This window comes from Scyliorhinus torazame, chromosome 1, assembly GCF_047496885.1.
Source record: "Scyliorhinus torazame isolate Kashiwa2021f chromosome 1, sScyTor2.1, whole genome shotgun sequence".
Lineage (NCBI taxonomy): Eukaryota > Metazoa > Chordata > Chondrichthyes > Carcharhiniformes > Scyliorhinidae > Scyliorhinus > Scyliorhinus torazame.
In genome coordinates, this window is record NC_092707.1 from 142,988,805 (window position 1) to 143,007,201 (window position 18,397).

Sequence of the window (18,397 nt, forward strand, 5' to 3'; positions counted from 1 at the left end):
AACATAGAACATTATGGAAAAGCAAGTCTTTTAAAAATCTTTTTATTGTCATTTTCAACATTTATAAACAGCTATATACATTGTTGGTCGTGTTTATTTACTGTATTATACAGAAAGGTTTGTCTTGTCCTTCCCTTAATTTCCCCTATTTACATTATGGCTCGGCATGTGATCCCTCCCACTCCCCCCCCACCCCCAGCCAGCCCCTCCCCCCCTTACTCCCCCCCCCTTTGTGTCTGCCTGGTCGGTTTTTGGGGAGGGGTGTTTCCCCCCCAGTTCATTTCCCCTTCCTCCACCCCTTTCTTTTCTTCCCCCGTCCACTTTGGCTGTGTTTCTCCTGTGATTGGGGGGGGGGGGGTTGCCCCTTTGCTCCCACATTGTCCCTTTTGTGTCCCTCCAGCCTTTTCTCCTTTGCCCCCCCCTTCCCCCGGGTTGCGCGTTCCTATGGTTCCCCCCGCCCCCCGTCTTTATTTTTTCTTTTTCCTCTCCCTTTTCTTTCTAACTTCCCCGTTTCCCCATATTATTTGCTGTTTCTGGCCTCAAACAGGCTCTGGAACAGGTCGACAAATTGCCCCCATGCGTTGAGGAAGCCTTCCTCCGACCCTCGGATGGCATACTTAATCTTCTCCAAGTGGAGAAATTCCGATTCTCCGGTGTGTGATTCGGGAAGCGAAAGCTAGGGTGTCAGCCCCCCTCTCCATGTGTAATTCTGGCCGCTCTGATGCCCCAAAGATTGCCACATTTGGGCATTGCCTCAGAGAAGGCTGTGGGAAAACAAGTCTGAGAAATTGCTCTCTGACCCCCCTTAGACAATCAAGAACAGTGCAGGAGATCACATCAATCTTTTGCCGTAGTTACAATTCACACAAGGTGATTTGTGCTCCGGGCAGAACAGGCTTGAAATAATTCAGTGAATCAACATTGACTGCATGATTATATAACTAACATTTCTCCAAACTGTCATTCGGTCGTATAGAACTTGAACTTTGCTGAAAAGAGAAACATGTCGCGGAAGCTTTGCAGTCTGCAGTCATTAGGACACCCACAAGAAAACCAAATTTCAAATCATCACCACAATTTATACTAAAGGAGAAGAGGCTGCTGATCTCCGCTCTCTTTTCTCGTGTAGCATAAATTGTTGCGATAGTTTGAAAATTAATATTCTTACATTTGTCCAGGTGAATGCAAAACGAAAAACTTCAGCAACCTGTTTTTCTTTTCGGCAGTAATATTTCTCCCGACGCTCTCGAACCCAGGGCTGAGGATCTGACTCCACCTTTTGGGTTCAATTCATTTTGCGATGGTGTAGGTACTGCTTATTTATTAAGCTGGCATCGCTGACTCAGTGAGTAGCTCCCCCATGACTTGTGAACATAAACTGAGGCCCTGTCTTCCTTGGGCTTGCAAAAGATCCCCATGGCACATTGGAATCTCCTCAGTAACCTGCTTAACGTTTGCCCCTCAGCCAACACCACTAAAAACAACTTACCTAGTCAATATCATGCTGTGGCATCTTGCTATTTGCAATTTGGCCACAATAGTTTTTACATTACCATAATCACTAGGCTTCAGAAAGGTTCTTTGTTGGCTGCGAGGAGCTACTGAGCTACTGAGATTATCAAAGGCCTTTCTTTCCTCAGCTCTTATCAAGCTGCAAATTCTTGAACATCAACACTTCTGCCCGAAAGCCCAAGAGTACATTTAGTTGTGTTCAGTAGCATGTGTCACTCAGACAATTTGGATCCTTCCCGATCTCAGCTCGATAACCAAGCACATTAAATCTGAGTTGATCCAGCTGAATACAGAGTGTTGGCCTCGCTTCCAGCTGGCAGTGGAGCCATTGGCTTGGTGTCAGCTTAACTTTTCTTCCACATGGCCACAGAAAATAACAAACCTGAAATCTGCAGCAACCTTTTTTTATTTATTTTCTTCGGTGTGATTCTGCTGTCTTCTTTTTCTGTTGTTGTAGAGTTTCAAATCAGTCAATGATTTCCAGAGTGACCAGACCGAGAAACCGCTTGATAAAGTCTTCAGGTAAATCAACACCTCTTATAGAACTCGAATACCTCGAGATTAAAAATCATATGGTTTGTCAAGAGACCAGTCAGTCTAGCTGCGTCGGTTGATGAAGAGCTAACCAGCCTATTCTCACTTTCCGGCATTAGCCCTGCAGCTGCCGTGCTAAGGTTTGAACTCATGTCAGTCTGTTCGACAGTCAGTTCAATAAGCCGTTTTTAGTCATCACGGAGGAGTCCAAAAAGGGGGGTCAAAAGCCAGGTTTATTTACTGGAAGAATATATTTACAAGTAACAGTCCCCAGTTGTCGGGACTACTCTGCAGCTCGGTTCCTACCATTGCCGGGTTTACTGAGTTAACTAACCTGCGAAGGGGCCTCCACCCCTCAACGGGGGAGCTCGTACTCCACAAGGCTCACGGAGAGATTAATCGAGTTGTCTCTGTGGGTCACATGGGGCGTTATAACATCCCCCCCCCCCCCCCCCCCGAAGTTCATAAGTCCCTCTGAAGGAGATTGAGCAGAAGGATGTCTGCTTCTCTTTGGCCTGCTGCTGCACTTCCAGTGGCCCAAGCCTGGGTCGGTGGGTGTATAGCGTTTCGGGGAACGTCGTTTCCAAGATGACCGTCGGGGTGGTACTGCCAGTATTTGATCCCTGGCAAGGTCACTACAAGAGGCCTCGGATGCCTTGGTCTCCATCTCAGAGTCTGATTCCAGCACCTCTCGCAGCTTGGTACCGGGGCCCCCATGAGCTGAGGCGGCATGGCTGGACCACCCCGGTGGGGCATGGCTGACACTGGCCCCCTTCTCCTGAGGTTGTCAAGGTGCTTCCGCACCATCTGTTTGCCCATCTTCAGCTGGTATGAGACCAGTCGAATCTGCTGTACCACTGTCCCTGGAGTCCATCGGGCATCGTCCCCTGGTTCGAACGTCCTGGTCTGTGTCCGCCTGCTTTGGTTTCACTTCTTTTTTTTTAAATTTAGAGTACCCAATTATTTTATTTTAAATTTGTTTTTTCCAATTAAGGGGCAATTTAGCATAGCCAATCCACCTAACCTGCACAGGTTTGGGTTGGTTTAGATTGGTTTCACAGGTCGGCGCCACATCGAGGGCCGAAGGGCCTGTACTGTGCTGTAATGTTCCATGTTCTATGTGGGGGTGAAACCCACGCAGACACGGGGAGAATGTGAAAACTCCACGCGGACAGTGACCCAGGGCCGGGATTCAAACCCGGGTCCTCAGCGCCACAGTCCCAGTGCTAACCACTGCGCCACATGCTGCCCCGCTTTGGCTTCACTTCTGCTGGTTCTGATCACGTTGTACTTCACTGCCAATATCGGGATACGCGAGGCTGACATGGGTCCTGAGCCTCCGACTTATCAACAGTTCCGCCTGTGCTATGTTGGTCGGGGCATGTGGCCTGGCCCAGTAGCTAGATAGAAGTCTTGCTAGTCGCGTCTCCACAGACCCCGTCGTCTGTTCCTTCATCCCTCTCTTGAAGGTCTGTACCATTCACTCGGCCAGCACATTTGAGGAAGGGTGATACGGGGCCTTACGGATGGGCCGCACCTCGTTTGCATCCATAAAGCGGTCAAACTCGTTGCTGATGAACGGGTGCCATTGTCTGTGACTAGCACCTCTAGGGTGCTGTGTGCGCTGAAAGAAAGTCTTAGCTTCTCAACCGTGGCCTTCGACGTGGTGGATGACATCTGATGGGCATCCAACCACTTGGCATGGGCGTCCACCACGAGTAAAACATTGACCCTCGGAAGGGTCCGGAAAAGTCGGCATGCAGGTGTACCCAAGGTCGGCCTGGCCATTCCCATGGATGTAGCGGGGCAGCAGGTAGGAGCTTCTGCTGCCCCTGGCATGTGATGCATTGTTGGGCCAGTCTTTTGATCGTGCCATCCAGGCCTGGCCACCATACATAGCTTCTGGCTAAGCATCTTCATTTTTGACACCGCTAGGCCTCCTTTGTGCAGGTCCTGGAGAATAAGCTGTCTACCCTGGATTGGAACCATAATGCAAGCTCCCCACAGGAAGATACTATCTTCCACACTGAGCTCCTGCACCTTGCCGTCAAAGACCCGTAGATCCTCAGGCAGTTTCCCTTATCATAGAATCATAGAACTTACAGTGCAGAAGGAGGCCATTCGGCCCATCAAGTCTGCACCAGCTCTTGGAAAGAGCACCCCACCCAAGGTCAACACCTCCACCCTATCCCCATAACCCAGTAACCCCACCCAACACTAAGGGCAATTTTGGACACTAAGGGCAATTTATCATGGCCAATACACCTAACCTGCACATCTTTGGACTGTGGGAGGAAACCGGAGTACCCAGAGAAAACCCACGCACACACGGGGAGAACGTGCAGACTCCGCACAGACAGTGATCCAAGCCGGAATCGAACCTGGGACCCTGGAGCTGTGAAGCAATTGTGCTATCTACAATGCTACCGTGCTGCCTCTGTACAAGACAATTTGGCATACTTTCGCCAATACTGTGTTCTTTTGCATCCAGTCGCGTAATTGGGCAGTGGCGACCGGCAAGGTGTCCATGAAGTTGAGCGTCAAACCGACTTTGTTGGACCTATGTGGCGATGGAGGGCATTGACAGTGCTTCCGTATATGCAATATGTGAACCTGGGCGAAGTCATAGGCTGTGAGCAATTGGACCCATCGCTGAATCCGAGTGAACGCTATTGGCGGGAGTGCCTTGTCTTCTTTAAAAAGCCCTAGCAATGGTTTATGGTCCATCACAATGGTGAATCAAACCCATACGCATATACCTAAGGGCATTGTAAACCAGTTGCAAGTCACCTCCAATGGGAGACCATAGGGCGGGATACTCCATTGCCAAACGGCAATATTGTAATCGGCGATCGGGCGGAAAATCCCTTCCGATGCCCAAACCAGGGCATTGTGTCCAGCACTGTCACAGTCAGCCAGGAGCCGTGCCGCTGGCCGGGGGGCTTCCGCGAGGGCTTGGGGGGACTGGTGAGGACTGGTGGGGGTGGCCAGGGGATGGCCAGGGGTTGGCCAGGGTTTGGCCTGTGGGGTTCTCCTCTGGGGCCATATTTGGCAGGTCGGGTCTGCACACAGCTGGCACCACGTTGTACGGTGTGTTCACTGCAGGTCGTCAGCATGCGCATGCGTGGCCACGGACCCCGCTATCCTCCGGCCATTTTTAGCGCTGGAGCCGGGAGTTTTATCCACCGCCGCTGCTAGCCCGTCACCCATCCTGGAATCGGCGGTGAAGGTTTGGCACCCATTTCGGCATCATAATATGCCACAGTTCCCAAGCCTGCGTTGGCACTTAGCCGCAGAATCGGAGAATCCAGCCCATAGTCTCCCAAATGGAGAATCCAGCACTATTATCCTATTGCAATACAGTGTTGATGTTTTACATTAATATTATCAAGATTAAGGGCGGTACAGTGGCCGCTATAGTTAGTACTGTTGCCTCACAGTGCCAGGGACCCACGTTCAATTCCGGCATTGGGCGACTGTCTGTGTGGAGTTTGCACGTTCTTCCCATGTCTGCGTGTGTTTCTTCCGGTTGCTCCAGTTTCTTCCCACAGTCCAAAGATACACAGATTAGGTGAATTGGCCATGCTAAAAATTGTCCCTCAATGTCCAAAGATGTATAGGTTAGGTGCGGTTACAGGGATAGGGCAGGGGAGTGGGTCTAAGAAGGGCGCTCTTTCAGAGGGTCAGTGCAGACTCGATGGGCTGAATGGCCTCCTTCTGCACTGTTGGGATTCTATGGATTTATGTTAGAACCATAGAACCATAGAATTATTGGATCATAATTACTGAAGTGCCACTCTCTTAACATCTATATTCTTAACTTATTTCCTCCCAGGCTATGGAAAGTCAATCACAGTTTCAGTCTAAAGAATAGAACTCCTGTTGCTTACGTGGCCCAGCATCGTCTATGAGTTGTGTGTCTACATTCACCACAATTAGATTCATAGAATTTACAGTGCACAAGGACATTGTGGAGAAATGCAAAACAGTAATTTTTAGAGTTGGGAACTCTAGATTTTTTCAGACACTGCTGTATTTAACTTTCATAGGGGCATCCTATGGCAGTAATTCTCAGGGGCAGCTCAGGAGAGGGTCTGTGCCATGCCTTTAGCCCACAGGAACAAAATGAAAGGAAGAACGACTTGCATTTATATAGCGCCTTTCAGCATCACACAGTGTCCCAAAGTGCTTTGCAACCACCCAAGTATTCTTTGAACCATATTTACTTTTGTAAAATAGGAAACACGGCAGTTTATTTGTGCACAGTGATCTCCCACTAATATCAATGTGATAATAACCAGAAAATCTGTTTTCATGATGTGGATTGAGGGATCAAAAGTGGCAAGGATGCCAGGATAACATTGTGTTACTCTGTAACATTTCATCATGCGTCTTTGTAAATGACTGGTATCAGTTTTGGTGAAGGCTACTTTTGAACTGTTTAAAAGATTATCATAGATTACCATAGAATTTACAGTGCAGAAGGAGGCCATTCGGCCCATCGAGTCTGCACCGGCTCTTGGAAAGAGCACCTTACCCAAGGTCAACATCTCCACCCCATCCCCATAACCCAGTAACCCCACCCAACACTTTTGGGCAATTTTGGACACTAAGGGCAATTTAGCATGGCCAATCCATCTAACCTGCACATCTTTAGACTGTGGGAGGAAACCGGAGCACCTGGAGGAAACCGATGCACACACGGGGAGGATGTGCAGACTCCGCACAGACAGTGACCCAAGCCGGAATCGAACCTGGGACCCTGGAGCTGTGAAGCAATTGTGCTATTCACAATGCTACCGTGCTGCCCTGTTTCTTCCTTTATTCCCCCTTTCTTCTATTGTGCTGTTGAACTTTTGATCTATGGATGATTGATGGACATCTCACTTTAAAGCAAGCAACCTGTAAGAAGCCTGTACCTTTAATTCAAATAGAAGACTCCTGAAGGCTGTGCTGGTTTAATAGTAATTTAGCCAGCATCAATGAGGACTCGGTTTGATTGATTGGCTAGTGGCGAATGAATTGGCTCAAAGGGCTGTGTTCTGCCCAGTAACAGGCATTGAGGGGATCTTTCTTAAATTCCTACAGTGCAGAAGAGGCCATTTGGCCCATTCAGTCTGTACCAAGCCTATGAAAGAGCAATCCACCCAAGCCCACTTCTCCGCCCTATTCCGATAACCCCTTAATCTAACCAAAACATCCTTGGACACTAAGGGGCAATTTAGTTAGGCCAATCTGCCTAACCTACACATCTTTGGACTGACCCCACTGATATGTTTTTCAGTTTTGATTCTGGCAGCCCAGTGAAGAGATCTAACTAACTCTCTCCAAAACGATCCAGTTAATTCTCTCCAGAAGGCCATTGTGAGGGCTGACTCTCTCTCCACCATGCCTCTGGGTGCTGTTGTCTTGAGATTGCAGAGGCCTAAAGTCAAACCACGAGTTGAACGCAAAGTTTGATGGGAAATTAAGTGTCCCTCCAGAAAGATAGAATGTGAACCTTGAGCTGAAGACCCAGTTTGATGAGAAATAAGGTGTCACTCCAGGAAGCCTGCTGCCTGTGAGTACTTCATTTTCTAAAGTACAGGGATCCTGAATGAATGAACCTACAAAGAAGACCATTAGCGGCTGCAATCAAATACTCTAATCTGCAAGCTTGCTGTTAAGAAAGTTTGCTAAAAGAACCTTTGACTTTCATCCCTATTATTTTTCACTCCTGCCCCGTCTGTATTTGTCTGTCTTGTGTGAGAATAGAGGGTGTGGAAGTTAAAATGGGTAGTAGGTATTATCTTGTTGTTATCCAGTTGTACTAAATATTTCATGGTAGTTCCTGGTATAAATAAACAGTAACCATGTTTACATTTACAAACCAAGTGACTGTGATTATTGGGCAGCCAAGGGCTGTCCCCAATCCCAGTTTCTATATCCCCATTCAATCTCTCACAGTCCATGTACACTGTCCCCTATCACAGTCTCTATATCCCCACTCAATCTCCCACAGTCCATGTACACTGTCCCCTATATATGGTTATTTTTATAGTAATTATTGGTAAATTCACTTGTGTTGTGTCTCCGGGGCATGTGCGGCTGGAATTGACTGTGCACTAGCCCAAGATGTCGTAATATATTCTTTAGAATGAGATGTATTTTAAAGTGTCTGATCAGAGCTCGATCTCTTATTGCTCCTGACCTGAAGCTTAGAAACATACAGGCATTTTTCAATCTGCAATGCCTCATCCATGATTAAAGACTATTTTTGTCTCAAGTAAACTTAGTGGTCCTAAAGTGACTTGATCCCAGTTCAACAACCAAATAATACATTGTGCAACATGTGGTTTAATATCTCTGTCCTTTTAAAACAGCATCCCCTTGACTTATTGTAAGGTATGACCTTGGAGTTTATTAGTATCTTACATTAATTGTTCTATAAAACATTGCAAAACTTGAAAGGTATTATTAAGCTTTCAGTAATAGTGAGAATGAGAATCTTGTTTGAGGTGAATAGCTAAGTCGGCAAAAGGAACTTCCGCTTGTGACCATGGAGTGATTGGTCATAGAAAGGGCTGTTCCTGTTCAAAGTTTTCACCCAGAACCGGGTGGAATTTTGATGAAAAGGCGTAGGTGAATGTTAGAGGAGTAGTTTACCCCTGTAATGGTATGTCTTCCGATCCCCGGACCCGGCAGAAAACAGTGAGAGGTTTGGCTGGAAAGTTGAAACAGTCTTGTGCTCCACAGACAGTCTCTTCCAGCGTGCATTTGGCATTTGGAAGAAAATGGGCTTATCAGTGATAGGCAACATGGTTTTGTGCAGGGACGGTCATGTCTTACCAACTTAATAGAATTCTTTGAGGAAGTGACAAAGTTAATTGATGAGGGAAGGGCTGTAGATGTCATATACATGGACTTCAGTAAGGCATTGATAAGGTTCCCCATGGTAGGCTGATGGAGAAAGTGAAGTTTCATGGGGTCCAGGGTGTAATAGCTAGATGGATAAAGAACTGGCTGGGCCACAGGAGATAGAGAGTAGTAATGGAAGGGAGTTTCTCAAGGTGGAGAACTGTGACCAGTGGTATTCCACAGGGATCCCTGCTGGGACCACTGTTGTTTGTGATATACATAAATGATCTGGAGGAAGGTATAGGTGGTCTGATTAGCAAGTTTGCAGATGACACTAAGATTGGTGGAGTAGCAGATAGTGAAGGGGACGATCAAAGAATACAGCAGAACATAGATAGATTGGAGAGCTGGGCAGAGAAATGGCAGATGGAGTTCAATCCGGGCAAATGCGAGGTGATGCATTTTGGAAGATCCAATTCAAGAGCGAACTATCCGGTAAATGGAAAAGCCCTGGGGAAAATTGATGTACAGAGAGATCTGGGTGTTCAGGTCCATTGTACCCTGAAGGTGGCTGCGCAGGTCGATAGAGTGGTCAAGAAGGCATACGACATGCTTTCCTTCATCGGAAGGGGTATTGAGTGCAAGAGTTGGCAGGTCATGTTACAGTTGTATAAGACTTTGGTTCGGCCACATATGGAATACTGCGTACAGTTCTGGTCGCCACATTACCAAAAGGACGTGGATGCTTTGGAGAAGGTGCAGAGAAGGTTTACCAGGGTGTTGCCTGGTATGGAGGGTGCTAGCTATGAAGAGAGGTTGAGTAGATTAGGATTATTTTCATTAGAAAGACGGAGGCTGAGGGGGGACCTCATTGAGGTCTACAAAATCATGAGATGTATAGACAGGGTGGATAGCAAGAAGCTTTTTCCCAGAGTGGGGGACTCAATTACTAGGGGTCATGAGTTCAACGTGAGAGGGGAAATGTTTCAGGGAGATATACGTGGAAAGTTCTTTACACAGAGGGTGGTAGGTGCCTGGAACGCATTGCCGGCGGAGGTGGTAGAGGCGGGCACGATAGTGTCATTTAAGATGTATCTAGACAGATACATGAATGGGCAGGGAGCAGAGGGATACAGATCCTTAGAAAATAGGCGACAGTTTTAGATAGAGGATCAGGATTGGCGCAGGCTTGGAGGGCCGAAGGGCCTGTTCCTGTGCTGTAATTTTTCTTTGTTCTTTGTTCTTTGTTCATGCAGGCAGGGGAGGGGCAAGCTGTAAGGCTCCAGATACAGGAACTGAAGGCTTTTATCAAGGAGGAATTCCATAAACAGAGGAAAGAAATGCGTGAGGATCCTGCAAAGGCCATTGCAGAAGCTGTGGCACCCCTGAAGAGTACGTTGGAGTGGATGGAGAGGTGTTTGAAGGTGCAGGGGTCACAGGTTCGGGAGATCGAAGGAGTGTTCTCGGACCACAGCGATCGTGTGGTTGCTCTGGAGGTGGAGGTGGGGCTCCTAGGAGACCTTTGTAAAATGCTGAGGGCAAAGGTTGAGGAGCAGGAGAATACCTCGAGAAGACAGAACCTGCGAATAGTGGGCCTGCCTGAAGGAGTGGAAGGTGTGAGTGGCACGAGGTACGTCTCGAGGATGCTGGCGGGACCGGTGGCCGAAGGAGTGCTAGATAAGGCACCTGAACTGGACCGAGCACATAGGTCTCTGAGACAAACGCCTAGAGCTGGGGAGCCGCCGCGGGCGGTAATCGTGAGACTCCATAATTTTGTGGAGAAAGAGAAAATTTTACGGTGGGCCAGGGAGAAACGTAGCTGCGACTGGGAGGGAAATAACGTCTGGATTCATCAGGACATCGGAGCTGAGTTGGCAAAACGGCGGGCAGATTTCAACAAGGCCAAGGCGGTGCTGTACCGGCGGCAGATCAGGTTTCGGGTGCTCTACCCGGTGAAATCATGGGTGACGTTCGGAGGCCGGGATTATTATTTCGAGACCCCAGAAGCGGCCGAAGACTTCATTAAGGAGCATAAACTGGGGGAAAACTGAATGAACAATACTAGGGAACCGGGATGCTGGGACTACGTAATGGTCAGGAGCATGTTTGAAGTTGGTGTAGGGATTGTGGGCCTTTTCTTGTGGGGGGAGGGGGGGGGGGTGTTGGGTTATGTTCAATGTTGAGATTGTAAGGAGTTGTAGGGGTGAAAAGCTTAAGTGGGGATGGATGTTCCCATCCCCCCCCCCCCCCCCCCCCCTGTTTTATGGGACTGTTTGTGTTTAACATCTATTTGTTTGCTTTTAGAGAAGGCTATCTGGAGTTCAGGAGAGATCCTTCTTTGGTGGGGGAGGGTAAGGCCAGCAGGAGGCCTTCTTCTTTGAGCTGAGGAGTGGGGGCGGGGGGGGGGGGGCAGAGGGAGGGGGAGGTCATTAGGATGTGCCTTTGGGTAGGGACAGCTGCGCTAGCAGGTTATGCTGGTGAACGGAAGTGAGGTGGTGGGGGAGAAGGCCAATAGGGGTGGCCGGGGGGATGGGGGAAAGCGGAAGTGGGGGGGGGGGGGAAGAAGGGGATGGGGAAAAGCGGGAGGGACTAGGTACAGGGTGGAATTAAAGGTGCAGGAGTTAAGTGGGGAAGATGACGGACGGTAGAGTGGATTGGAGGCTCAAGCCTCCGGGAATGTTGGTAACGTGGAACGTCCGGGGACTGAATGGGCCGGTTAAAAGGTTGCGGGTGTTCAGGAGCTTGAAAGCGGGGGTTGTCTTTTTGCAGGAGACACACCTCCGTGTGAAGGACCAGGTTAGGTTAAGGAATGGGTGGGTTGGGCAGGTTTTTCACTCGGGGTTTGATTTGAAATTGAGGGGTGTGGTGATTTTAATGAGCAAAAAAATGGGATTCGTGAGTGCGAAGGAGGTGAGGGATCCGGGTGGGAGATATGTGACTGTGAGTGGGGTATTGGAAGGGGAGCTGGTGGTGTGAGTAAATGTGTATGCTCCAAATTGGGATGATGTGGGTTTTATGAGGGGGTTGCTGGTAGTTGACCATGGGAGGAGATTTTAACTGTCTCCTGGAGCTGAGGGTGAATAGATCGAGCCCCAGGTCGATGGGTAGGGTACGAATGGCAAGGCAGCTGGGGGGGTTTATGGAAAGGATGGGTATGGTGGATCCATGGCGCTTTCAGAACCCAGGGGGAAGGGAGTATTCCTTCTTTTCACATGTCTATAAGATGTATTTGAGGATTGATTACTTTGTAGTGAGTCGGGAGATTTTGGTTGTGGTGGAGGGGGCAGAGTATGCGGGGATAGTTATCTCGGATCATGCACCCCTCTGGCCGAATATTCGGTTCAGTACGGGACGAGAGCAGAGGCTGGGGTGGAGGTTTCACTCGGGGTTGTTGGTGGATGGGGGTTTTTGTGATAAGGTGCGGTTGGCGATTAGAGATTATGTGGAGTTCAATCAGAATGGGGAGGTGTCAGTGGGCATTTTTTGGGAAGCACTGAAGGCAGTGGGCCGGGGAGAAATTATCTCATTTACGGTTCGTGCGAATAAGGAAAGGAGGGCAGAACATGACCGTCTAGTGAGCGAGATAGTGGAGGTGGACAGGAAATATTTGAGGGTGCCCACCGTGGTGGGATTGGCGAGGAGGAAAAAGTTGCAGGGGCAGTTTGACAGGCTGACAACAGGGAGGGTGGTAGGGCAACTGTGTAAGGCAAGAAGGGTGCAACATGAGTATGGGGGGAAGGCGAGCCGCATGCTGGCGCACCAGCGGCAGAGGCAGGCTGCGTCCAGGGAAATATTGAAGATCTGGACTGGGCTGGGGATGTGGTGTCTGAGCCAGGGAAGATAAATGAGGCATTTAGAGAGCATTACCAGGGACTTTATGAGGCGGACCCGGGAGGAGAGGAGGGGGACATGGGGCGGTTTCTGGACGAGCTGGAATTTCCCCAGGTGGAGGAAGCAAAGAGGCAGGCGTTGGAGGAGCCCCTGGGGCTGAGGGAGGTGCTGGATAATATCAGGAGTATGAAGTCGGGGAAGGCCCCTGGGCCGGATGGGTACCCAGCAGAATTTTATAAGGAATTTGCGGCGGACCTGGCACCTCATCTGTTGGGGGCTTCTAATGAAGCACTGGAGAAGGGGGAGTTGCCGGACACGATGATGCAGGCAGTAATCACACTAATCCCCAAAAAGGGAAGGATCCGGTGGAATGTGGGCCGTATAGACCCATATCACTGTTGAACACAGATGCGAAAGTATTGGCTAAGTTGTTGGTGGGGAGGATGGAGGATTGTGTCCCGGGGGTGGTTTGCAGAAGATCAAGCAGGCTTTGTGAAGGGCAGGCAGCTCGCTAGTAATATAAGACAGCTGTTGAATGTGGTGATGAATCTGTCGAGAGTTCTGGTACCGGAGGTGGTTGTGTCCATGGACGCGGAGAAAGCATTTGACCGGGTGGAGTGGCGATACTTGTTTGAAGTTTTGGGAAGGTTTGGGTTTGGGCCGAGATTTGTGGCATGGGTGCGGTTGCTGTATGTGGCGCCAAGAGCGAGGGTGAGGACGAATGATATGGGCTCACAAAGCTTTGACTTACACAGGGGTACGAGGCAGGGGTGCCCACTGTTGCCGCTGCTGTTTGCGCTGGCCATAGAGCCATTGGCAATGTCTCTCAGGGGATCGGCAGAGTGGCAGGGGATAATGAGGGGACAGAGGGAGCATCGGGTGTCGCTCTATTCCGATGACCTCTTGCTTTATGTTTCGGATCCGTTGGAGAGTATGGGAAGGATTATGGGCCTGTTGGGGAGGTTTGGAGGGTTCTCGGGATACAAGCTGAATGTAGGGAAAAGCGAGGTATTCCCGGTAAATGAGCTGGCACAGCGGGCTAATTTGGGGGGGATGCCATTTACGGTAGCGAGGGATTGGTTTAGGTACTTGGGGATTCAGGTAGCAAGGGAATGTACGGGGCTCCATAAGTGGAACTTAACGAAGCTGGTGGAGGAGGTGAGTGAGGATCTTAAGAGGTGGGATACACTGCACTTAACGTTGGCGGGGAGGGTCCAAGTGGTGAAAATGAATATTCTGTTGAGGTTCTTGTTTATCTTTCAGTATCTCCCGATCTTTATACCAAAGGCCTTTTTTCGGAAAGTTGTCACAATCATCTCTGACTTTGTATGGGTGGGGAAGGTACCGAGGGTGGGAAGGACCCTGCTACACAGGCAGAGGCAGCAGGGGGGTTGGCGTTGCCGAACTTGCTTCATTATTATTGGGCAGCGAATGTGGACAAGGTGCGGCGGTGGTGGGAAGGAGAAGGGGTATAGTGGGTTAGGATGGAAGAGGAATCTTGTAAGGGGTCTAGTTTGAGGGCTATGGTGACGGCAGCATTGCCAATGGCTCCGAGTAGGTATTCAGGGAGCCCAGTGGTGCAGTCCACGGTGAAGATATGGAATCAACTGAGGAGGCATTTTAGGGTGGAAGGGATGTCAGTGCTAACGCCGCTGTGCGAGAATCATGTGTGTGAGCTGGGGGGAATGGATAGTGTATACAGGAGGTGGAGGGAAGTGGGGCTGGTCAAGGTGAGGAATTTGTATTTGGAGAAAGGGTCCGCCAGCCTGGAGGAGCTCAGGGAGAGGGTGGAGCTGCCGAGGGGGAGTGAGTTCAGGTATCTACAGGTTAGGGACTTTGCACGAAAGGTCTGGAAGGGGTTCCCTAGATTGCCGGGATACACCCTGCTGGAGCGACTGCTGCTTCCGGATGTGGAAGGGGAGGGAAGAATTGGGGATATATACAAGTGGCTGGGGGAGCAGGGAGGCGAGCGGGTGGTGAAGATCAAAGAGAAATGGGAAGCGGAGTTGCGAAGGGAGATCAATTGGGGAGTATGGAGTGAGGCACTGCGGAGGGTAAACGGGACCTCCTCTTGTGCAAGGATGAGCCTGATACAGTTTAAGGTGGTGCACAGGGTGCATATGATTCGGGTGAGAATGAGTGGGTTCTTTCAGAGGGTAGCAGATGAGTGTGCGAGGTGTGGCCGGGGGCCAGCGAATCACACACACATGTGTTGTGAAAAATTGGGAAGATTTTGGGAGGGAGTGTTCGCGGTCTTAGCCATGGTCATGGAGGAGGAGGTGGACCCGGACCCTTTGGTGGTGATATTTGGGGTTTCAGACACTGCCACATACTAGCTGTTTTAGATCACCTGTTTCTGTGCTGTACATGCAGAGTAATTCTGTGAACTATTCAACATTTAATTCTCGTAATCTATTTTTAAAAATAAATTTAGCGTACCCAATTCTTCTTTTCCAATTAAGGGACAATTTAGCGTGGCCAATCCACACACCCTGCACATCTTTGCATTGTGGAGGTGAGACCCATGCAAACACAGAGAGAATGTGCAAACTCCACATGGACAGTGACCAGGGGCCGGAATCGAACCCAGGTCCTTGGCGCCGTGAGGCAGCAGTGCTAACCACTGCGCCATCATGCTGCCCCGATTCTCTTAATCCTAAAAGAAAAACTTCAAAACTTCTAATACAAACCTTTAACGCTTGGCTAATTGTTATTGGAAAGATTTAGCCATGGGATAATCTAAGTTTTTTTAAAAGAAATGTCATTATAAATAATGAGGAAAATAAGATTATTGCACGGCAGTTGGTAAGAAGTGGTTTTAAAAATGTATTAACCTTGTTTTAATGAAATTGGTGTCACACTGCATAGTTCTTTCCCAGTTCAGTATTCCTAGGGCAGAAAATCATGTTGGTAGAAATTACAAGGGCACAGACTGGATTTTAACACAGCAACCAATTTCAACTTTATGTCCCTTTTGAAAATGGTAATAAAAATACTGCACCAGGCACAAATTGCATCGAGAGGCAGAGGATGAGAAATTACTGCTGCAATATTGCTGGGATTAATTTACATGATAAAAGAAAGGGAAGAGGTGAACTGTGTCTCTTGTAAACTTTCAACTGCCAATATTGATAGCGAGTGTGAGGGACCAGTAAAAGAACAAACAGGCGGGAACATCAGCATTCCCTTCCTGGCTCAACTGGGGAGAGAGTTATTGTTGTATTACAGAGGTGGTGACAAAGTGTACAGCACTGAAAGTTGACAATAAAAAAAGGCGTAAGACGGTGCTCCTTCACCCGCATTCAAGCAGAAACTCAAGTGGGAGAATCCAGCTAAGAAGGTCGTGCAGTGCTGGTCCGAGGAAACAGAAGAGCTTTTATGTGACTGCTTAGAGACAGTGGACTGGCCCATATTTAAGAACTCAGCGACCAACTTAAATGAGTATGCCACCACCATCACAGACTTCATTAGCAAATGTGTGGATGACTGCGTGCCAAAGAAAGCAGTACGTACGTTCCCCAAACAGAAACCATGGCTCAATCACGAGATTGACTCCCCACTGAAGGACAGATCTGAGGCGTTCAAGTCAGATGACCCTGACCCATACAATGTGATGAATGGTTACTGTACCCTTAACACCATGTACGTGATGCCCCTTTAAGACCGGGTTTGGAACCTTGGGGGACTCCACCTCTGGCTCCGCCCACCAGGGAGCCATATATAAGGTGGCGCCCTGTAGGCAGCACTCAGTAAGCACACGTCTCGGTAACTGGCTAGTTCTCTGCTTATTAAAGCCTTCATTTACCATTCCACACTCTTGTGTTGTTATTGAGGGTACTACAATTTAATAAGCAGAGTACTTTAGGATGGACGCCGGTCTCAAGCCAGAAAAGCTCAACCTGGAAGCACGGATACCAGAGGCCAAAGAAAGTTTAAAGTACTGGCTCCGCTGCTTCGAGGCCTACCTGGAATCCTTGGAACCTCCTGTCCTAGGGCCTCGCAAGCTGCGCCTACTCCACGCCCAGGTGAGCCATAGAATTTCCGCCATGATCGAAAAGGCGACCACTTACGATGAGGCGATCGCGATAATGCGTTTCGTCACGTTTCGTCAAACCCATAAATAGAGGTACATGCACGGCACCTGCTCTCTACCTGCTGGCAGCACTCAGGGGAAATGCTAGACGAGCACGTGGAAAAGCTCACCGAGCTCGCCAGGAACTGCAACCACCAGGATGTGACGGGGGAAGTCCACATGAACCTGCACATCCGAGATGCATTCGTGTCCGGCATCCGTTCGACCTATATCAGGCAGCGACTCCTCGAAAATGGAACTAAAGACCTTCAGGACATGGTGACATGCGTCACCTCACTGGAAGTGGCCCGCCACAACCTAGGAACGTACCCCGCGGACCCTGCGAGCCCCCCTCGGACTTCCCCAGACTCGGCTACGCTACGGCCCTGCACCGCGCGGCGACCCGCCCTAACCGGGGGCACACCATGCTATTTCTGTGGGCAGGGCCACGTCAATGCTGCCCAGCCCACTCCGCCATCTGCAGCGACTGCGGAAAGAAGGGACATTTCGCGAGAGTCTGCCTGGCCAGGCCCAAGGCCCAGAAACAAAATGCTCACCAGGCCCGAAAATCAAGCTCACAGGCCCACAGGCCCCGCAGCGCGGCTGTGCACTGGCCGGACACGCCCCTTTCTGACGTGTCATCGGCGTCGTGCGAGTCATGGGGCGGCCACCTTTCCGGCAGCCATCTTCTAGACCCGACACATGCAACCGACGACGGTGGCCATTTTGTGAATCCAACCCGGCTGAGGACTCGGACTACCCGCAACTGGGAGCGATCAACTTTGAACAATCACGGCCAAAGCACCTGCAGAATTCCATGATGCAGGTCCAGATCAACGGGCGCGGCACTTCGACTCCGGGAGCACGGAGAGCTTTATCCACCCAGAAATGGTAAGGCGCTGCTCCTTGCGCACCTATCCTGCTTCCCAAACCATTGCCCTCGCCTCTGGGTCCCCTCGGTCCAAATCAAGGGGCATTGTATTGCGGATCTCACGATCCAGGGTGCCGAAATACGGTTGTTTCAAGCTCTATATCCTCCCTCACCTCTGTGCCCCCCTGCTGCTCGGTCTGGATTTCCAATGCCGCCACCCGCACTGACCCTGAAGTTCGGCGGACCCTTGCCCCCCCTCACGGTATGCAGCCTTGCAACACTGAAAGTTGCACCCCCCTCACTATTCGCGAACCTCACCCCCGACTGTAAGCCCGTCGTCACCAGGAGCCGGCGGTACAGAGACCATGGCATGACTTTTATCAAGTCAGAGGTTCAGCGTTTACTGGAAGAGGGGGTCATCGAGGCTAGCAACAGCCCTTGGAGAGCACAAGTGGTGGTAATACAGTACGGGGAAAAGAAACGGATGATCATGGACTACAGCCAGACCATTTTAGGGCAGCACGGTAGCATTGTGGATAGCACAATCGCTTCACAGCTCCAGGGTCCCAGGTTCGATTACGGCTTGGGACACTGTCTGTGCGGAGTCTTCACATCCTTCCCGTGTGTGCGTGGGTTTCCTCCGGATGCTCCGGTTTCCTCCCACAGTCCAAAGATTTGCAGGTTAGGTGGATTAGCCATGATAAATTGCCCTTAGTGTCCAAAAATTTCCCTTAGTGTTG